Source organism: Sphaeramia orbicularis, chromosome 4 (assembly GCF_902148855.1).
Source record: "Sphaeramia orbicularis chromosome 4, fSphaOr1.1, whole genome shotgun sequence".
In the NCBI taxonomy this organism is placed as follows: domain Eukaryota; kingdom Metazoa; phylum Chordata; class Actinopteri; order Kurtiformes; family Apogonidae; genus Sphaeramia; species Sphaeramia orbicularis.
The window spans coordinates 6,391,801-6,414,424 of record NC_043960.1 but is presented as its reverse complement, the minus strand read 5'-3'; the positions used below and the strand labels follow the sequence as shown (position 1 = coordinate 6,414,424).

General features: G+C 36.9%; 1 protein-coding gene across 1 annotated transcript in view; it reads left to right on the top strand.

Annotated features, from left to right (window-relative positions):
* Positions 1-22,624, top strand: part of LOC115417791 (DENN domain-containing protein 1B-like) — a 249,488-nt gene that overhangs the window by 2,280 nt on the left and 224,584 nt on the right.

The window sequence follows — 22,624 nt, the reverse complement described above, 5'->3', positions numbered from 1 at the left end:
GTATTTGAGCTCGTAATATCTCGTATCATCTCATATTTTCTGTATAATAGTCTAGAAGAATGACCACACAGAAAGCCCTATTTCTTATTACATTTTCAAATATATGCTCAAAAGTAAAGGATATTTCCACCTATTTGATTACTTTTTAAATTTATTTGCAACTTTTGTGCAAGAAGCGTCAAGGTATTTTGTCTGTTTTATGGACCACATGATTAACAAAATATAGTTTTCTGCTTCGTGTCAGATTTTTCAGATCCAAACCAGATCTATGCATTAGTAGTCGACTCTCTACTAGGTGCAAGTTCATTGTATTATCATGTTCAGACTATCTCTGCTGTCTCATTCAGTTTCCTTCCTGTTTGTGTTGCACTAATGCAAATTTCCTGCTTGCGTTCGCGCCATGTGGATGAACAACGTTAGCCAAATGACAAAAATATGTTTTAAACAAAATAAACATCAGAAACGGTAGATGTTTTTCTGTCGCGACGTGACAAATCACCATGTCACACAGCCCTGTGTTACTGTAAAACTAATTTATTTGCACATTTGAAGTTGTTCAGAATAAATCGGGCTTATGTAACCGTGGACAATAGGAAACTCTGATGGCCATTTTGACAGTTTTATGATATATTGTAGCGTTTTAAAGTAATTACCAGACCGCTCAATCCATTTAACATCTGTATTGATGAAGATGTTGATGTGTGTTTAAAAACTTTGTGCATGTTGTGTTTGGAAAAATGACAGTTTTGTAGTGTATTTACACTAATTACAAGGCTGCGCAGCCAAGATGTCATTCAGCATTGGAACAGTGTTTACCAAATGCACTTGCATGGTATTTGAGTGAGACAGTAAGCGTCACAGAGCTACATAATAAGAGCAATCATTATGTCTGTGGTGTCATTATGTACTCTGGAGTTCAGTCTGTTGAGAATAAAAGGACAGCAGAAGGCTGACAGAGTTCAGCTGTTAGAAAGCCCAATGTGGCTGACTTTAGCTGTTGAAGAGCTTTATTAGTTAGTTTAAATTAGTTACTTGGTTTAGTTTATAGTTTAACCCTTTCATGCATACTGGTCACTACAGTGGACAGCGGTTCTACAGCTGTTCTCGTGTATATTCATAGATTTTGTTTTTTTGTTGTTGTTGGTTTTTTTTTTTCTTTTTTTTTTTTTACATATATCTATATTAAAGTTTTAAGACACTACGTATCTTTTCTGACATGAATTGGTAACCTTGTGTAGATCTCCCCTGAGCATAAACCCCCAGAATCACAAGCACCCCCCCATAGTTTTCACACAATTTATCACTAAATACATGTTTCTTTGCTTCAAAAATTAAACGCATGGTGTCCAGCTGAGTATTATTATTATTATTATTATTATTATTACTATTATTATTATTATTATTATTATATTTTTACTTTTTATTTATTTTATCTATTTATTTATTTATTTTTTTTAAATTTTATTAGAAATTTTTTCAATCACATTGTTTTTTTCATGTTTAAAGAGAAATGAAAACACTCAGGAGAAAAAAATCTTGATTAAGGTTCTCATAATTCGTGCATGAAAGGGTTAAATTTGCTTTTAACTGTGTCTGCACTGTAAAGCACTCTGTGACCCCTTGTCTGTGAAAAGTGCTCTATAAATAAACTTACTATTACTAACTTCCTACACTGCAAAAATCAAAAACATGGAGACGAATGTAAATATGGTGTTGATTTACAGATATATACATTATTATTATTATATACTACCCCTCTATCCCACACTAAATTAAAAAATGATTGGGTTTCCTCGTGTGTCCACACATACTGCAACATGTTGACGCAATTTGAGAGTCAATGGAAAAGCGACCAGTGTGGCTTGTTTTGTTATAAATATTGCTTAAAATTTGTTGTAATATCTAAGTGGGGTAGCTCATGATGAAAATAATTGGAAAAATTCAAACAATCTTAACAAGATTAAATCTTAATAAGTATATAAGTCTAGAAAATAGTCTTCAAGATAATTCTTCCAAGTTCAAGTCAGTTCATCTAAGTTAGATATTCCTTTTTTTTTTTTTTTTTTTTTTTGCAGTACAGGTTATGTAAATGACGTACATAACATTTGATACTGGTATACACTGCAAAAATGTAAATCTTACCAAGTGTATTTTTGTCATTTCTTGTCCAAATATCTCATCACAGTTAAAATAAGACATAATCACCTAAAGAGTAACTTTTCAGTGAGATATAAGAACTTATTTTTAGTTCCATATGTGTTGTTCAATCTTTAATTAAGTTGTATCAGAGTGTACTTTAAGTGAGTATGTGAGCCCCATCTGGCTGTGTTTATTCTGGGCAAACCAGATCATCCTTTGGAGGATAAGGTATACCCATTGTGGTTACCTGAGGGCAATTGCTGTTAAATTTAAGATATTGAAGAAGAATGGTCACTACAAGGACAAATGAACTTTGTTCCACAATTTGAGACTATTTATTTTTGGGACTTGTTTGCCTTATGGTGAAGTACATCTCCTGGACTCAACAAAAACTGTAATGACATTTGTCTCTTTTTTACCAATGTCGATCTGCTGGTGAATTTACCTATTCATTCCAAATAAAGATACAATTTCAAAATAAACAAACAAAATAAACAACTTATTTTTCGACAATAGATCTTGAAAATCTTATTTCAAGAAATCTTACCAAGATAATTCTCACTTGTTCCATTTGCAGATTGTTTTGCTTGAATTAAGCAACAAAATCTTGAATTAACCAAAAAAATCTTCCAATGGAACAAGTGAAAATTATCTTGGTAAGATTTTTACCTCCGCCAGGGAGGTTATGTTTTTGCCAGGGTTTGTTTGTTGGTTAGTTGGCAACGTAACTGAAAAAGTTATGGACGGATTTTGATGAAATTTTCAGGAAATGTCCGAAATGGGACGAATAACAAATGATTAGATTTTGGGACTGATCCGGATCATTGTCTGGATCCAGGAATTTTCAAAAGGATTCTTTATCATTGGGAGATAGGGATATTTTCAACATATGTATGTGTAACTCCACAATGAATGGTCAGAGTGCTTGGTAAAAAAAATACAAAATAAGTTCCCAACAGGTTCTACAAGATATTAAAGATGGATTCATCATGTGTAGCAAAAGTAATATAGTAGTTTATCTGTTAGCAAGATAACTCAAAACGTTATGGACGGAGTTGGGTGAAATTTTCAGGAAATGTTGATACTGGCACAAGGAGGTGGGGGGGGGGGGGGGGGGGGGGGGCTGATCTGCCTTGGTGGAGGTCTGCGCTCTCTGAGTGCTTTTCTAGTTTGAAATAAGGTTTTCCAGATGCATTGTCTGAAAGTAAGTTCTTATATCTCACTGAAAAGTTACCCTTTAGGTGATTATGTCTTATTTTAAAAGTGAGGGGATATTTTGACTAGAAATGAGAAAAATACACTTGGTGAGATTTAGATTTTTGCAGTGTACTTGTTATTCTTTTACATTCTTCATTTATTTGATAGATTTCTCTTGCCTGCGCTGTACAGCCGTTACGCCTAACCACAAGTTCTTTTTCGTGCCAAACCAGAGCAGCACTTCTCTTGTAACCGTGACCCCACAAAGATTGTTTTAGAAAGATCACGCTTGGGTCAGCAGGCTGCATTAACCGTTGGGCTGTTTGCAGTGGTCAAACATTCCAGCAGAGGTGGCCGGGGACAAAAAGTGTGCACGCTAGGTCCGGGAAATGACTGCGGCCACCGAAGAACAACGCTATATTCTACCTTTATGAATGTGGGAAATCAAGTCATCTATATTTCACATCAATATCCAGTGTCACCCATAAGTCAAATATCATGTAAAAACATTTACACTACATATTACACCAGCTGTCCTGCATTGCCCGCTCAGTTTTGACGTTAAAGAGGTGTTATGTGGACGGTTCAACTCGTGCAGCTGCCGAGTCGACCGGAGTAGACTGAGAGTTGTCCTTGGATGTAGTTCTGATATTGGATTTTAAACCTAACTCATAAACCACCGGCCTGTGGCATAATAACTGACTTCCCCCCCGTATGATCCAGGGTCAGACTCATATCCGGACTCCGGCTCCCTGGAGCACCGCTACACAGCAACGTTTGCACGCCCCCCAGGTCAAATGGAACATGCACACTCTGCTCAGGCATCTGACCAAAGTGCTCTGTCTCTTTGCTCCTGATTGGATTTAAGACGGTCCCAGTTGAGGAAGTAGTTATGATAGCTCAACTCTCACAGGGCACGGAGTTGTGTATTGTTTGCCAGCAGGGGTTGTGTTCTGTTGTGCAGTTTTTTTTGGTGTTTTTTTTGAACTATGGTTTCACCTAACCATATGAGGAACGAATCACTTCTCTCTGAATCCGATCAGTTTCCCTTTACTTGGCTTGACTGAGATCTGTAGTAAACACTTCTTGAATTAACCACTATTATGCCAGGGATATTACTGTTAATGAAAAGCATGACTACAACTGAAGGTAGCCGTGAACAAACAGCCTCGTTCACTGAAAAATTACAATTTCCTGCCATTGTTAATAGTTCGTGAAGTATAATCACAATATGGACCTTTTTAACCCTTTCACGCATTAATTATGAGAACCTTAGTTAAGATTTTTTTTCTTAAGTGTTTTTAATTCCTCCGTAGGCATGAAAAAAAACAATGTGATCAAGTTGTTGTTTTTTTTTCATGGAGTTACAAAAATGTCCATGCGTTTAATTTTTGAAGTAAAGAAATGTGTTTAAAACCCAATATCAGAAATTGATATTAAAACAATGACATAAAATCTGATGTTTTCTCACATTTTAACATATTCTAATGCTAATTATTACTCTTTTCATGGAGATAATATGCAAAAAAAATAACCAAAAAAACTTTTTTTTCTAACAAATAATTGATTTACACTGAAACATGTTACTGCAGATGAGGTTTATCAAGAACAGCAAAGTTACAGTAATGGTATGAATGTCAGTGTATGGGATGCTGCATAAGTGTCCACTGTGTTGGCTGATATGGAACTAAAACAACCAAACCCATGAATATACAAGAGAACAGCTGGAGAAGAACTGTCCACTGTAGTGACCACTATGCATGAAAGGGTTAATATGGTTGAAAGAATTAGATAAGGTCCGCACAACCTGTGAGCTCCCAAAAATGTTTTTGTTAACCACAGTAGTAACGTTTCGGGCCACAGCCCTTCATCAGACATGGGACAGATCAGGACACACAGCTGTTTATATAGAGTACTAATTACAATATCACGTAACAGGTGATGCAAATCATCTCATGTAATAGGTAACTTTTAGATAAGGATAAGTGTCTTTACATGCATAATAATTCCTACAAGTACGATAATTAAATCTCTTTAAATTAGTATAAATACAATGATCAAATTACTTTAAATTCATGCACGATTGTAAATACAGTGATCGAGTTACTTGAAATTAAAGCAAATTCATTCTATTACAATGATCAAGTTTATTTGAATTCATACAAGTTGATGTAACTACAATGATCGAGTTTCTTTTTTTTTTAATATGGTGTCATGTTCTGTAATCCGAGCTACTTTTGTTTTTGTAAATTAACTCTTTAGGTGTCAGAGTTTTTAGTTTTTTTTTGTTTTTTTTTAAATATTCAATTTTGATATCAAGATTTCAAAAAGCTGTATCTTGGAAGTGTTTAGTGATAAAGTCATACCGTAAATGAGAAAAATATTGGTTATGATCCAAAGTTTATGATGGGAGTAAATGTACACATCCAATTAGCATGTTGGGATGTCACAGGGCGGCGGCCATATTGGATAGTGCAACTTTTAGTAAAACTGAACTTTGAACATATTTACATTGACGTTTTCTTTGTGTTTTTGTTTTTTTGTCATTTTATCCTAAAAATAAATGATATTAAACATTAGCAGAACATAAAATGCAGTAAGTTCTAGTCGATTTTTAGCCAAATCTGTTCTTATCTATTAATACCAAAACTAAATAAACTTTGAATAAACCAACTCGGGACCACACCTTTAAACTGAATTTTCTTCTTCACTTCGAACAGAAACATGCCCTGAAATGCTGTTAGGATGGAAGGGGCACATGTCCGCCCTTTATTGGTGGGAGGTGGTAACAAGATTTAGATCTCTATCTGGAATTATGGTCTGTTTCATCCAGTTACGTTGCTTGTTGCAATATTGTGAATTTGGCGCTCAAAGGGTTAAGGCTGTCCTCATGATACCCAGAAAGCTAAAGCTAATTACAACGGTCCGCATAGATTGTTTTTTGTGCTTATTCTAAACCCAGAGATGCATTATGACTTTATTATGAGCTGACTGGGTCGGTGCCACGGCATGAGTCATAACAGACAAAGCTTTGGCCACGAGATGAAACCTCCGCAGTCGCTCACCACAAACTCAGGCTGTTTCTCCCACAGCCAAACATTAAGAGCCTTGCCAAAAAGCACCACTTCACATTCACACATTATCTTCCCACTACCTCACAGAGGCAAACAAACAGTAGTGCAACCATGATCAACTATAATTAAATTGTCATAGCAACATGATGTGGAGCATTTGGAGAAGTGGTGGAAGGTTTCATCTCATGTTTGTCGCGTCTTCTCCTTATAGTTCTCCGTCTGACTTTGGCTTCATTTCACTCGTCGTGCGTTCCCTCTACCATGCAGAGCAACCGACTTTATGGTGCATGGTTGTGCTGATGGTGCAAGTCTGCTTTGCCACGCTCACCACATCCTTGTCCCGCAGGTCTGAAACTAGAACCGTCCGCGACAGAACGATTCGATACCAGGAGGGAGCTCAGTTTGTTAATTCTGGTCATGATAAAACTGCAGTGTTTGTAGAGGGAGGCTGTGCCGTAGTCAGACAGAAATAGCTTAGACTTTATAGATGGTCAGCCTGTCCCTCAGCTTCCTGTGTTAACTGGGTTTCACACTTGCAGTAGTCAGCAGTATGAGAGCAGACAACGCCCACACGCTTGCAAACAGGCCTGTAAATGGCCTGTCTTTTATTAAGTTGTTTCCCTGTGACATTTCGAGCTTCTTCTAAGAATGGTGCGCTCACTCGTCACAGAAGTCGCATAATAAGGAGGAAATATGAATAGATTTGTAAGTCCATAATATTTCGGTCATACGGTCTCATAAGGTTTCAGTGCAGAGATGAATGAAGGAATTATTGAAATGAAAACATCAGTTGTTCAGATAAAAGGTCAATATTAGGAGAGTTAATATTAGCTTAATATTAATTTCAGATGGTAAATATAAGCGGGGTTTTCCCTGTGGTTTCAGAGGGTTGAGGTGTGTTTAGTGTAGGCGGACATGACATTTTCCCACCTTTTTTTGAAGTGGTTTTCAAGTATTATCTTTAGAAGTCCATTTAGTGGACCCAGTACGATACTTGAAATGACATTTTTACTGATAACTCGATCTTGCCAATATCTATGTTACTTTCTTTCATCCTCCCCTTAACAAAGAAATCATTATAAATATAAATAAAGTTTTTCAAGCGCTTCATCTTTTACATCATGACATTTTCCACTGCCATTGGTGAAAAGGTATCTGATACGTTTATGAGTGCAGTCCTAATTATCTTACCATATTTATGAAAGAAAACTTGTAATACTTATTATACTAGTTGTCAAACATTATCCATCAGAGCCTGGAAAAGTGACTTTTGTTAGTTTGTATTCTCTCCATATTTATTTTACAATTTATGGCTTGGATGCTGCATATAAGCCTTGCATTGCAAACCATGTATTAGCATAATGAGATTTAGTAATTAGTAAATTGCATCAGGTCAGAATATATTTCATTTTCACACAGAAACCACATCTTAGTCCACAGTTGGAATAGATGCATGTATATGATGTGTACATTTAATATTAATAATAATGTAAAGGGCTTTGGGTGCCTTGAAAAGCGCTATAGAAATCTAATCCATTCTTCTTCTTCTTAAAAATGGAAATGAGCTGCATATATATTGTGCTTTTGTACATTATTGTGTACCTTATTTAGTATTTTACTTCCAGTGGAAGTAAGTAGTAGACACTTCACATCCTTTATTCTCTCATTGATTACTCCTTATGCAATAATTACTTACCTTGGAAGACGAGCTGCACAATTAATGAAATTGTAAAATCAGCCTATAGGTGGATTTTGAGTGATCTAATAACTTGTATAATTCAAATGTGTACAAATTTGTGTATGCTAGTTCATCTAAACCCACATTTCAAATACAGATATCTGCATTTTCCTTGATAACCAAGCATGTCAACTGTGAAATCACAATCACAACCATTAACTGCAGTATTTCCTACAGTAATCGCAATATTATTTTTTAAACCAATCATTTTTCCTCTGCTTAGTAAGTGGAGAGTTCAGACCTTCAACAGTTTGGGTCAGCATTGGGCGATTGCTAACAGTAGTGGCTTTTCCATTGGACATATGCGCAAAACTTTACCGATATTTACAAATTGTCGAAAAAACAGAAGTGCGTAATGTCAGTTTTTCCATTAAATCACAAATGTGATGATTTGTTTATTTATTATCACAAGATGACACGGGAAGTCATTCCATAAACATGGTGACAAATATAAATATCGTAAAGATTTACAGATATATTTATTATTATTATATATTACCCCTCTATCCTGTACTAAATTAAAAAATGATTGGGTTTCCTAGTGTGTCCACACATACACGTTTCTTTTAGAACTCTTCTTCGCTTGTAACGTTCATCAACATCCATTTTTTTTTTTGTTCACGTTGACTTTAGTTGTGCAAAAAGGTCTTTCCATTGTAGTTTTACACGATATACCAATTTCTCTACGCACGAAAAACCACCTATTGTGAACGCAAAACGCAAAATCGAGAGTATGGGTGAAATTGTTGTTTTTCCATTAGGCAAACTTTTATCCACAATTTGAGGGTCAATGGAAAAGCAACTATTGTAGTGTACATGCTTTGTTTACTACTTTTCATGATGCATTATGGGATATTTAGAGTCAGCTGCAGGAAACAATGTACACTACACATTCAGACACTGCTACAAAAGGTCGAACTGGCTGTACAGTCAATAGAGAGTATTTTCACACAGAATCGGAGCTGGGGATTGAGCCACCAACCCAGCTGTTTGTGGATGATCTTTGCAACTTCCTGAACCAAAAACCAGAAAAAAAGTGGTGCAGAAAAATGTTTAAAGTGACATCTTTGAATGACACAAAAACAGCCTGTGTCATGTGTTGTCATTTCTGTGTTTTATAAACCCGTAGTAAAGATATTCCACTCAAACTCCCCTCAATCTGCAGGAATTATGACAGAAAAGCTACTTTATATGTTACGTAAAATGGACCGAATTAAATTAGTCACACTAATATAATCCTTCTTTATTGTGGAGCGATGACACTTTGCACATCTTAAGTAAACTCCTCGTAAGAAGAATTAAGAAGTGTCTTTTTTTTTTTTAACGTCTGTGATATGTTGCCAGTAGAATCATTCGTCAGCTTTGTTGCAGCTAATGCTTGACATTTAAATCCGTCTTCCGGGCGTGTAGATGCAGTATTTGTCTTACTGTGTAGAACATTATTAAACTGTAAGGATGCAGCTAGTGTAATGTGTCGCTGAGGATTAAAGAGAAGTCTGCCAGTGTTCAGAGTGAGTTCCTGTTGGACAAAGGCCCAATTATTGCTCCCGTGGGTTGGTTTGTGTTTTTTTTTTCCCCCCTTCTTCTCTTTTTGGCAAACACTTGTAGTAACAGAATAACATCAGTGCTGCAGGTAAGAACAGAAAAGTCCGTCACCCTACAGATTTGATGATAATGTGTACATGGGTGAGACCGTAGTCAGAGTTTTGCCGTTGAAGTGCGGTCTCCGTGGAGTCGGTCAGCGAAATCGGTTGTTAATTGTGATCTGACGCGAGCATTAGCATTCCATAGCAGAAGTGTTGCCGGGGAAAAAAACAGGAAAACAAAGCTCACCGCTACAATGGTGGCAGTGTTCATATCTGGACTTGGCCCCACACTTCTAACCATGGATGTGTGGAGAGATGACAGACACAGGCCCTTTTTCCCCGCGCTGGTCCGTGGAGACCTGGCCTCCCTGTTCAGCCCCAGCTCAGTTCCGCTTAGCTCTGTTGGCTCGCTGCTCCGTGGATGCTCAGGCTGCGAGCGAGTGTTGCCTCAGAGCGTGACTGGCATGCTAGCTACTAGCAGCCCTGGCTACATAAAGCCATATTGATGTGCTTCCAAGATGCTGCCAAAGCTAGCAGATGACGCTGACGCTGCCAAGGCAGTAGGTGGGGACAGATGCTACCTGTCCTCGCCCGCTCCCTCCAGCCAGATTGTTCCCAGTAACAAAGCAATAAACTTAATAGATCAGCATATCTGTTTTACAGCAACACTCATGCTGCAATTAGGGGAGCGATTTGCTGTTAAACACATTTAGAAAAAAAACACCTCTTTATTTATGTGGCTCGGTTATCACTGATGCCTCACAAAAAGAGCACGTTGGATTTTAAGCCACGGGTCTGTTTGTGTGGTGTGACTTTAATACACGGGTGTCAAACATACGGCCTGTGGCCCAAAACTGGCCCGCCCAAGGGTCCAATTCAGCCCATGGGAAGAATATGTGACATGCAAAAACTATAGTGATATTAACAGTCATTTTAGTTCAGGTTCCACATTCAGCCTAATTTGATCTCAAGTGGGTCAGAGCAGTAAAATACTAAAATGACATTACATGTTTGCATTTATAAACTATCCTTTCACAAAACAGTGAATAACCTGAACAAATATGAAGTGTATTTAGAGAAGTAAGTGCATTTTTTTTTTTAATTTTAATTTTAATTTAGTTTTGCTCATACAAATATACAAGACATTTTACATATATAAAGGTATCTAATCAAACATCCCCATGTGGTATTAATGAAAAAATGGATATCTGCAGTAGATATTGATTACAGTTAGTCACAAGTGAAATATGAATGACACTATAAAGAGACAAAAAACAAACAAACAAACAAAAAAAACATACATGTATATGACCACTTCTGAATGCTTATTGCATTAAACAGTTAATAATGGGACTCCAACTCTTCGTGAATATCTCTCCCTGAATTCTAAGTGCATAAGTAATTTGCTCCCTCTGATAGATTTCCCTCACTTTCTCAGTCCAAAAGTTATATGTGTTTGTTTGGGGGGGGGGTGTTCAGGTTTCAACCACTTGATAGTGATGCATTCAACGGCTGCTGTTAGTAAAATTTGCAAATGGTATTTTCAGTTATTTCCCTCTAAACTTTCTGTGATTACACCTAAAATAGCAAACTTTAATTCTTTAGAAAATGTTTGGTTGAAAACTGTGTTCACAGCGACAAATATATCATCCCAGAAAGGTCTGATCTTAGGACACGTCCAGTAGATGTGGGTCTGGTTCCCCAAGTGAGCCCCACAGTTTCACCAACAGGTACTGGGGTTCACGGGGTTCATTTTTGAAATTAACTCCAGTGTTCTGAAAAATATTGAGTAAGCGCATTTTTAACAATATCCTGTTTGTTATTAAATGTTTTTTGTATTTGTAGATCCACTGTGATCTGTACGGTGTAATGCACACGTGTAAATGATAAACTGAGACGTAATATTATTAAAAATGAACTTATTTTTCTGTACAAATTTCAGGTTGTTCATGTTTATTCAGGTTATTCATTGTTTTGTGAAAGGATAGTTTATAAAATTTAACTTATTTTTCTGTACAAATTTCAGGTTCATATTTGTTCAGGTTATTCACTGTTTTGTGAAAGGATAATTTATAAAAGTAAACACTGTCATAATGTAATTTTACTTTTTTGCATTAAAACAGAGACAGATTTGGAGTTTTTCATTATCTCTTGGTTATTTTGCTATCATTTTCCTGGTCCGGCCCATTTGAGATCATATTGGGCTGAATGTGGCCCCTGAACTAAGATGAGTTTGACACCCCTGCTATAATGTGTTCCCCACACTCCTGTAAACCACATATCTTAGGAGCTTTCAATGGGATTTGAGCGCTGTCATGGTCTAACGTTCTCTATAAGGTGTTCTGTCTATGATGGGCCTCAGCTCCTTTTGACCCTTTTTCTGTCAATGATTCATAAACAAACTCAGACTGTATCGACAAGTTCTTGTTACTGTTGGTTGCACATTATTAAGCCTAGGATGTAACACATATGAAACCAAGACCAGATCTCTTTTAGTTTCGAGTTACAGTTCTCTTTTTATTTTTGAATTGCTCATAGTTAATATATTGAACTCATAGAGAATAAGTGAATCTGTCTCATTAGTTTTTTTTCAGTATTGTTGATATTCCCAAGTGAAGTAGTCATCACTAATTCGTATAATTTGCAAAATAGCAATTTTTTTGACCTCTGATATCCACATATAAACAACATTTTAGGTCACTTAATCATTCTTTCTTTTTTTTTTTTTTTGCTTTAACCCAGAAAGACCTGAACAGACGCTGGCAACCAAAGTCATCTACTGATCTAAGATGTTTAATAACTGCTGAACCACTAAACCGAGGAATACGGTGAAATAATTGGTGTACAGTTTGTCATCTTTTCACGGTTATCAGATATGACCCATTTGGACGTTCAGAGACTCCGTAGTTACCGTAGAAACCCTGTCATCTTCAACAACATTGATTCACCAGTAAAACCCATGTTTTTTCATAAATGACAGTGGTTAGAGATGCAAATTTTTATGTTTCGTCATTGATGTCTTTGTTGAAAAAGTCACTCTTTCTTCAAATTTCTGTTTCTGAAATAATAACCCTCAACTTTAATTGGAGCTTTTATGAGCATATACAGTACATGATCAGTGAATTAAATATAGGAAAATTTGTGATTTTCGTTGAAAAAAAATGCGAAATACTAATTTAGGGTAGGTAAAAGGATGGGGTACAGGGGTGGGAGATTATAAATTAAACTTCATCCCGCTCCTTTTCGAATGTTTGACTTTCTTTTTTATATAAATTTAACAAAATTTAACAATTTCCTGCAAAGGGTCAATAAAGTATCTATCTAAATCCTTTTGTTGTTTGGTTTTGTTGTGACTTTATTTGGGGAAAGATAAAGTCCAAATAATTTATGTTTGGATTTATTATAATTTCATGATACATATGCAATTTCATGTTAATTTATTTCAGAGTAAAACATACAGTATATTTTATTTGCGATTTATGTTAGAAGTTGAGCTAAAATAAGCCAAAGTGAGGCTAAGATTAAGATGACTACGTTTCCCATGAGGCTTAGCATTACCCAAGAGGTATAGGAAATTTTTCACGGAAGTAGATGTATGTATGCCACGAGTTGTGAAAAGTAGTATGTGTTTTCAAGTTGCTGTACGCAGTAAAATGAATGCGTATTTTTAAACCAAGAGTCTCGCTTTGTTTTTTTTGGACGTAATTTGGATAATTACAACAGGTTTTAATGTTACATTCGAAATAAATAAATAAATAGATAAACATTATACAGAGGATAATATCATGATAATTGGTGATAAATCACTTAAGAAAGGTTAAATAGAAAGAAAAATTCATTTGGGAACTGCTACAAAAGTCGCTCCGGGTCTTTATGGGTTAATGTTTAATGTTTTCCAACGTGAATGGTTTTATGTGCTTCTATTAAAACAAGGAACATGAAGAGAAGAGTAAATAATGATGTTTCAGGCTGATTTGTGCATGCCTATTACTGTGGTTTATCATGGAATTTACCTGAAACATCAAATATAGGTGGATAAGTTAGTATACTGATTCAGCGCTGACGCATTTGGGAGACAGACACACATACCAGTGTTGCAGCAAAACCTATATAATACAGAATACACTCTGACAATCAGTTACTTAGCTTAGCTGCATAAATTGTAGTTGCTGCTCAACCTCCCACCAAACTGAAGCCTCTGCGTCTGCTGAGTGGAATATTATCTGATCGTCCACAGTGTTCACAGTTTAAAGTCTACCCAAATCAGTGGTTTGTCTGAGCATTTATGTTTGGGTGCTTCTATGAAACTGGGTTTATTTTGGTATCTGTCACTTTTCCACCTTTTTAGACCCAATAATAAAAGATAAATTTAGACATATTTCCCCCCAGGATGGGCCTAATGATGACCTCAGATGAATGCAAAAAAAATATGCTCTTGCTCTGAGCCATCCCAGAATTAATGAATTTTTAATTAAATATTGGGGCCAAAAATAGGACCCAAATATGGACAGTAAAAGCTACCTAGGTGTCAGTGCATTAGATGTGAAAACATGGCTGTAAATGGTCTTCTATAGACTATAAATAAAGACACTGTGTTAAATGTGTCGATCCTAGTGGTTTTTCTGATCCACACATGTGGGTTTTTCATCAATTTCAGTCTCATACAGGTTTTGCGTGTAACCCATCATGTCCACTTGCATTACATGCAGAACCTGCCCGTTTAAACACAAATAAATCGTGAGTTATTTTGCAACAGCGGTCATTCTTGTGAAACATTCTGCCTTGAATATTTACTTCAATTCCCAAAATGTACCTGTGAGAGAATAAAAAAAGAAATTAAAAAGATTGTAAAGCGTAATTTTCGTGTCCTTTTTACCATGTTACATGCAGATTTTTGTATAAAAAATAATATAAAAAAAATAAAAATGTGTTTTGTCTGGAAAAATAGTTTCTCTTTAATCTCAGTAAGTATTTCTTTTTAAAATCGACCCAAAGTGCTTCCAAATTTGCTTCATAACATTAGTCTACATCTGGTTTGAAGTTTTAGCCCCTCTGTCCTGTTTTAGGGACCAGTTTCATCGAAGCACCCATTTATTTTCATCTTCCAATATGTGTGGAGAGATTTCATAAAACAAAGCTCTTCGAAGAAATTCTTAAAAAATCAACGAGAAACTTCTTAAAAAATTAACTGTATTTGTGTCCACAGAGCATTATTCTTTATCACCACAAAAGAAGACATCGAAACCAAAGGATGTATTTGGTTTGTTACACCTCCAGCAGTTTTTGTCAACCTAATTATATCATTCACACTCGTTTTAAAGTGGTTTAACCGTTAATTTGAGTTCACCTGTAGCGGGTTTATGCCTCCGCCTTCAGATACACAGCATGCAAAGGAAAACTGGAAAGTACAGTAGACACATCTCGCCCTTTGAGTCACATGGCCTTATAGCTCCACTTTGTCCAATTATGAAAAGTTACTTTTGTTCTATATCCTAAGAACATTTTTCGCTGAGACCTGGAGGTCTCACAGTGTCACCTACTGTTCGCTAGTTAGTTATCAATCTGCTTCCTTCTCCGCTGTAACCCCCTCGAGCAGCGCTGTGATGAGTTTTTTTTTTTTTTTTTTTTTTTCCTTCGGCTTTCACCCCTTCCCGCTTTCACCCTTCTTATTCGTAGAGCAAAACTCCTGTGCAGAAGAACTTTTAGAAAAGGTTGAACGTTGACATTCTGCAAAATGTCAGAATTGCTCCTTGACCCGAGCTCGCTGGTTCTGCCGTCTGATTGGATTTCGGCTGCGTGTTGAGTTCACAGTGGGCTCACACTCAGACGGGAGGCCATTGGAGCACTAACAGATGCCATGGCAGCAAGGAGGGTGTTGATTGGTCATTAGAGAGGCCACACTCCTCCACTCACACTCCTGAGAAGACCCCGGGGTCTCACACTTTGTTTATCTCCCAGCCTTCTCTCTTTCTCTTGTCTCTCACCCGCATGACTTTGCTAAATTGGCTCCTTTCGGAAGAATCAGATTTTTTTTTTTAAGTCTTTGTTGTCTTTTATCTGTTTCCTCTTAACCAAATTGAGGAAGTCTCTTAACTTCCCAGCTATGTATGGTAATGACCACAGTGTCTGAGCTTTGAGAAATCCCCTCCCACTCAGTGTCCTCTGAGTGTCTATAGGATTATGTGTGACCCTTACTCTAACTTCAGCAGGGTCACCTCTTTTTGTCTGCATTTAGAGGGGAGGCCAGCGAATGTTGGGACTGTTTCAGCACTGATGCCCTCTTCTTTGGTGGACACAGACACTTGGAAATAAACTAATTTTAACTTGGATAATTCAGCTATAGAAGTTCCGAAAGTTATTTAACTTGAGCATGTGATTCACTAAAACTTTAACAGGGATTTGAATGGATGCAGGTCTGTATTGAACACCTTATATCAGTGTTTTTTAACCTTGGGGTTTGGACACCACGTGGGGATGCCTGGAATCCAAATGGGGCTGCCTGAAATTTCTAGTAATTGATGAAAAAACCCAACAAACTTACTAATAAACAATATCTGGTGAGTTGAGAGAGGCAATCACAATACATAAAAGACAAACTGTAGTTGTGAAACTGAAGCACTGTGGTTCTGTTTATCTGTCAAACGTTCATTGTGGTCAGTTTCAGATGCTGCAGCTCTTTCATAATTCATAGTTTCAGTTCTTGTTTGTTCAGTATTAATTGTCAGCCTTGTAAATCCAAGCTGGACTGACCGTAGATATCCTGACCAAGGAAAATAAAATTCTCACTTTGTGCATTAATCTACACCTGGCTTTTCTGCCTCCGTCCATACTAATATACATTATATAGACTAATATTGTCTAAAATTAATTTTTATTTGCAACATAGTTTAGCAAACTATTTCATGATCAGTAACAAATTAATTTTAGCAAAAAAAAAATCTCTGTTTTGAATGTCTGGGGTCACCAGAAATTTGTGATGCTAAAATGGGGTGAGGAGACAAAAAAGGTTGGAAACCACTACCTTATATCTACATCACTTTCAGTAAACTTCAAAATTACATTGAATATTCACACACTTCAAAACACGATTTGATTTTATTTGGATCATATTTTCGTGATCTGCCGCAATTATTGCAAAATAGCCGTCTCAAATATCAGCAAGTACAGTATTTAAATTGTTTACTGTATTACTTCCTCAAATAAAACCTGGGAGTCAATCACAAACTAGGTCTAATAATGACTAGTGGTGATGAACACAAAGAGATAGAAAAGCTTGTGCTGCAAAGCAGGCTGGGTAAAAAATATTATGGATAAACATCTGGTGTAGGGCTGCATGATATTGGAAAAAAACTGACATTGCGATTTTTTTAACCCTGCGATATATATTGCAATATGAAAAACTACTCAGGAACAGCTGTGTGGCGCTGATGTAAATGGTCAAACAAATTAGTTGTTTTTCCTCTCGTTGTGCTGACAGGTGCATTAAGGCACTGTCGACACAGAACACGTGTTTTAATATCATCCTTCTTGTAGCCGAAATAATTCCAGATAACTGACGTTGCTTTTCTTTTTGGCACCAAGTCTTTGTTTTTGGTGATTTTCTCTTGTTCGTTGCTCATTTCTCAATGTTGTTACCAGCGACTCATTCCATGTGCAGGGGGCGTGGTCTGCTTAGGCAAACTGATTAAGACCGATTGTGATTGGTGGATGGCTGTGCGCAGTGTGTGTCAGGTTTCCAGGTTGAAATTAGATGAGAACACGTTGAGTTCATTTGCCTACTTTATCGCAGGACCAGCGATGTGACCATTGCGCACACGCAGATTGCGATGATGATGCTCAAATGATGTATTGTGCAGCTCTAACCTGGTGTCATGCTATATGCTGCCTGTTAAACACAATGTATACATCTACAAGTTTAATTTAACACAGTCAGCAGTACAATCAGCTATTTTTAACACTTTCTGCTTCCATGCCACTCATCTGAGGTGTCATTGCACAATTCGGTCACTGCAGGTGTGTGTGTGTCAGGTGTAGAGAATGTTAAACTGTACAGGAAAAGAGAGTTGACACAGTAAAAGCTCTCTTACGCAATAAATGGTTTGTGTTCACTGACACTAGAGGGCTTTTATTTTGAAATGGTTAAGGAACTGTTGAGTTTGTAGAAAACTGGATTTCTCTAACATCAATAATGGGAACAGATCATGACATTTTTTCTGCCAAATATGACATTTACACTGATTAAACAAGGGAAATAAAAGAAAAGAAATAAAGACCTTTGTCAAATAAAGGCCTGGTACTGTCTGAAACTGGAGTAAATAAATGCTTTGGACACTGATGAAATACAGTAATTATGATTATTTTACATCATCATGAGTCGTCTTCATTCACCTATGTAGAAACAGCTGGGGAAACTAACGGTAATATCTTATTTTATCATGATTTTTGCATTCAAAATACATTTTCTAATCGGACTTTGTTCCTCTGATATGCTATAAACAAGGGAAATTAAAGAAAAGAAATACAGGCCTGCCTATAAGACAAGCCTCTGTCAAATAAAGGCCTGGTACAGTCTGAAACTGGAGTAAATAAATGCTTTGGACACTGATGACATACAGTAATTATGATTATTTTACATCATCGTGAATCGTTTACATTCACATATGTAAAAGCAGCTGGTGAAACTAACAGTAACATCTTATTTTATCATGATTTTTGCGCTCAAAATACATTTTCTCATCGTACTTTGTTCCTCCTGGGATATGAGTTCAATGGAAAACTAGTGTCACGGCAGTTCATTTTGATTTTGTACCATGCTTGAATAATTAAATCACGTGGTTTTTATAATTAAGTCATATCGTATTGGCTGTGTTACATTTTTACTCACAAAAGGCAACAGAAATATCATTCATTTATTAAGTTTCCATATTACAGGTTTCTGCGTGAGGGTGTAGGTGTATAATTAAACTATTATTAGACTAACAGTACGCTATAAAGTTAATATCATTTGTATCATCAACTCAAATTTCTGCATCATGACAGCTTTAGTTAACTGTGTGAATCCAGCGTCCAATGGAGATTTCTTCTTGGACTTTCCCTCCTGCGTCGTAGCCAGTAAATTATTTAAAGAACGCTCTCGTACGTGTCGTTGTTTTCCATGTAGACGACAGAGTTGGCCATCTAGCGCTGCTTCCCCAGCGCTCTCCAGCCTCATCCTTTTGTTCGTGTCTGGAGTCATTTGTAGCTCCCTACTTGCAGTCACTCATCCATTCAGTAAGTGTGAAGTGGCCTGCTGCTTACTGGGTCGTGTTCCAACTCGTTCCGCCTTAAAAAGAGACCAAAACAAGTGTCGCTCTCTCATTTTACCCCGTCCTGTTTTGGTTTGCAGATGATGAAAATATGCAACTTTCAGTGTTTGTTGGAGTTACAGTCGCTCAATGCAAACACACACTGTGAAACTGCCAGTTAAGAAATTAGTTTCATAGACAGGTAAACGGATACTGTACATTTGGTATAGTTTTTGTGTAAATGTTTATATTTTTTTGGCAGCAAGACTACAAGCTATGTTAGAACTTCTTGCACTTTTAATATGAACAAAATACATTTGCTTACATAAAATAATGCAAATGATTATGTGCACCTTTTCTTCTGGTTTGGTCAGTCTACCAAGTGGGATGGAAATACTCAGAGTGCAGGCTTTTTTCCATCTGATTATTCTGTCTTGCAATAGCTATAAAACCTACAAGATGCAAGGAAAATCTGCAATGTGCGAAAGCCTGGTTCAACGACACAATGAAGACTTGTCATAAACGTCCTTACTTTGCGGTCGCCGTGAACTTGCTCCCAGTTACTCCTAGGGCTGCTGAGCGTCATCTGATTGGCTGACTGTTAATGCATGGTGTGTGCAAGTAAAATGCAAAGTCAAAGGGCCTATATGTGGTATTTCTACTGTAAAATATTGAAGAAATTACATAAAATTATCATTGGAGTGTTTCGAATAAAGAGCTTTGAAGTGCTGCCAATGATGCAAGTGTATTGTAGTAGTAGTAGTAGTAGTAGTTTATTTCGAGCACATAGAATCATCAGATAACAAAGAATCATACAACATGGTCAAAACTAATAAATAAATACAATTTTTTTGCGCTCGAAAAGGAGTAGGAAGAAGTATAACTTATTGACTCCCACCCCCTTTTTACAAACTAATAATCAAACTAGATCCGCCTCCTTTGCTTTGTTAACACACATTTTCCTCTGTATATTTTTTAGAATAACACAAAACATCCATAAAAACCATTCATATACACTTTTTTTTTAGTCACCTCACACACAATCAGATTTGCAATAATCAACCGTTTTCAGTATAAACTATAATATACATATCCACCCCAAATATTTACTCCAGATACAATGATCAATAAATATGATAGTATCTTCCTGTCAGGTTAACCAATTAACTATAATATCTTATTTTATGCGTACTTCTAATGTTCTATGTTTTGTTATTATCGTGGATTTATACATCCTTTTAAATGCACAGATTGAAGAAGACATTTTTTAAGTTTTGCTCCAGATTATTCCACAGATTTACCGCTCTAACAGAGATACACTGGCTTTTTATGTTTGTTCTACACTTAATTATCTTGTAGATTTCAGTTCCCCTTAAATTATAATTACTTTGCCTGGGCTCAGACATCTCCTGTAGACTGTAGGGGAGCATATGTTCATGGGCTTTATACATTATAATAGGAGTATTGAGGTCAACCAGATCGTGTAGTTTTAGAGCATTTAATGTGATAAATAGGGGACTGGTTGGAGCTAGGTTCTGTGCTTGATTGACAAGTCGAATTACCTTTTTTTGAAGTAAGAATATAGAATTAATATTTGATTTATAGTTGTTACCCCATATCGCTGCACAGTAGTTCAGATATGGAAGAACCATTGGATTGTAGAGATATGAACTGACGGGTTGGGGGATTTATGTGACCACTAGAGGGAGTAGTGAGTCACTCTGCTGGTCTCCTATGGTGAGGAAAACTGACACCACGAGGCCAAGTCAGAGAAAAGAAGTGATAAAACTAGAGTCATTGTTTTCTCCACTGGACTGAGCAGTAAATGTAAAGAACGGAGTTTGATGCTGAAATGTCAGTGTTTCTTCTCCACATGTGAGTTTGATTCTGAGGTTTATGAAGGTATAAAGTTATTACGGGATGTTTTTATCTTTGCTAAGCTGCCGTTTGTTGATCCACGGCTCAGACTAAACTGTCACAGTTCTGACCTTGTTTGTTGGATTCCAAATAGATCTTTAGTGCAACTACTGACAACACAAACTGAACTGAAAACGGAGGTCGTTTGTGGTTTTACTGTGGCTGTTTACCGTCCATAAACAGAACTAAGCTAACAGAGCTAAGCTAACAGAGCTGTAATTTAAACTATCAGCTGATGCAGCACATGAAGATAATAAGACAGTGTTATTTTGAGAGGCTGTCAAAATAAATGTGAGTTTTAGTTTGAAGAAGAAAACCTGACGACACTAAAATACGGATGTGTGTAAGGCCTGTTTCATAGTCAACGCAAGGGCACGCAGATGCCAACGCATTGTGATGCATCAGTGCGCATGTAGGCAGCCTAATGCCCCGTTTCCACGATGTGGTATCGACTCGACTCGGCTCGGCCTTTTTTGTGTTTCCATTACGAGAAAGGACCTGGAATCTGGTACCCGGTACTACTTTTTTGGTATCACCTCCGCCGAGGTTCCAGGACTGGGGACCAGATACTAAAATGTGACGTGTAAACACTGCAGACCACAGATTGGTCAGACAGTTTTCTCTGTGACCCGCCGTTTTACAAAAAATAGATGCAGAAGTTGACAGTAAATATAGTGGTAGGTTAATCCACATGATAACAGCCCAAAACTACAACATGGTCGGTCGAGGAGATTCAGTCTTTGGTGGCCGACGTAAAAATTCAGACGAGACAACACGCAACGAGCGAGTTTATCAGCAACTCTCTTAACAGATGACACGGAAGTAACGCGGTGCATCACTATGACGACCAGGTACTGTAAAGTCGGTAGTATCTTGTAATGGAAACGCTCTCCAGGAATACTGAGTCGAACCGAGTCGAGCTCGTTCCACGTAGTGGAAACGTGGCATAAGTCACTTTTTACTTGCCTTCAGATGAACTTTATAAATCCCTAAAATTATTTATGTTTTCTTTAGATCAGCAAAAGAAAGAAAATGAAAAATAAAGTTAAAGTAAATGAATTATTTGCAGTATATTCAGTCTATTTCCCGTCTCTCTTCGGTTAAGTCTTCAGTCGATCTTCCACTGACTAAGGTGTTGTGTTGGACAGATGATGCTCGGTCCAGCAGTTGCTTCTCTGGTTGGTTAAAATACGGTGAAGGTGATGATCCAAATTGTCCACAACGTCGTCCACCTACTGCACACTGAATAAGGTGGAGAAAATCACCCAAATGTATTTTTTTAGCAGTTGTCAAAAGACCAAAGTTAATTGCCGTGTCATGTTTTATTTGCTTTGCTCTCAAACACATCTCATTTTTTCATGCTTCAGCTCATAAGCACCTTACCGTCACCGTTTTCTCGCCTGTCAACAGAAATGAGAAGCATGCAAGACGGCATAGCTACATCCATTATCAGCTCTGTTTTTTTTTTTACCAATTGCCAACTGGGCCAGTGTGTTTCTAGATTTTCAATCTCAATGTGGCATCAACAACGCGATCCTTATTATTGAGGCCTAAAAGGATTTTCTTATTCGTCACGTTTCAGTTTTTCTTTGTAACTTGGCTCATTGTTTACCGTGCAGAACAATGACCATAAAAGTCTGATAACTGGGAGTAATCGGATAATTGCAATAATCAGATCTAATGCATTTA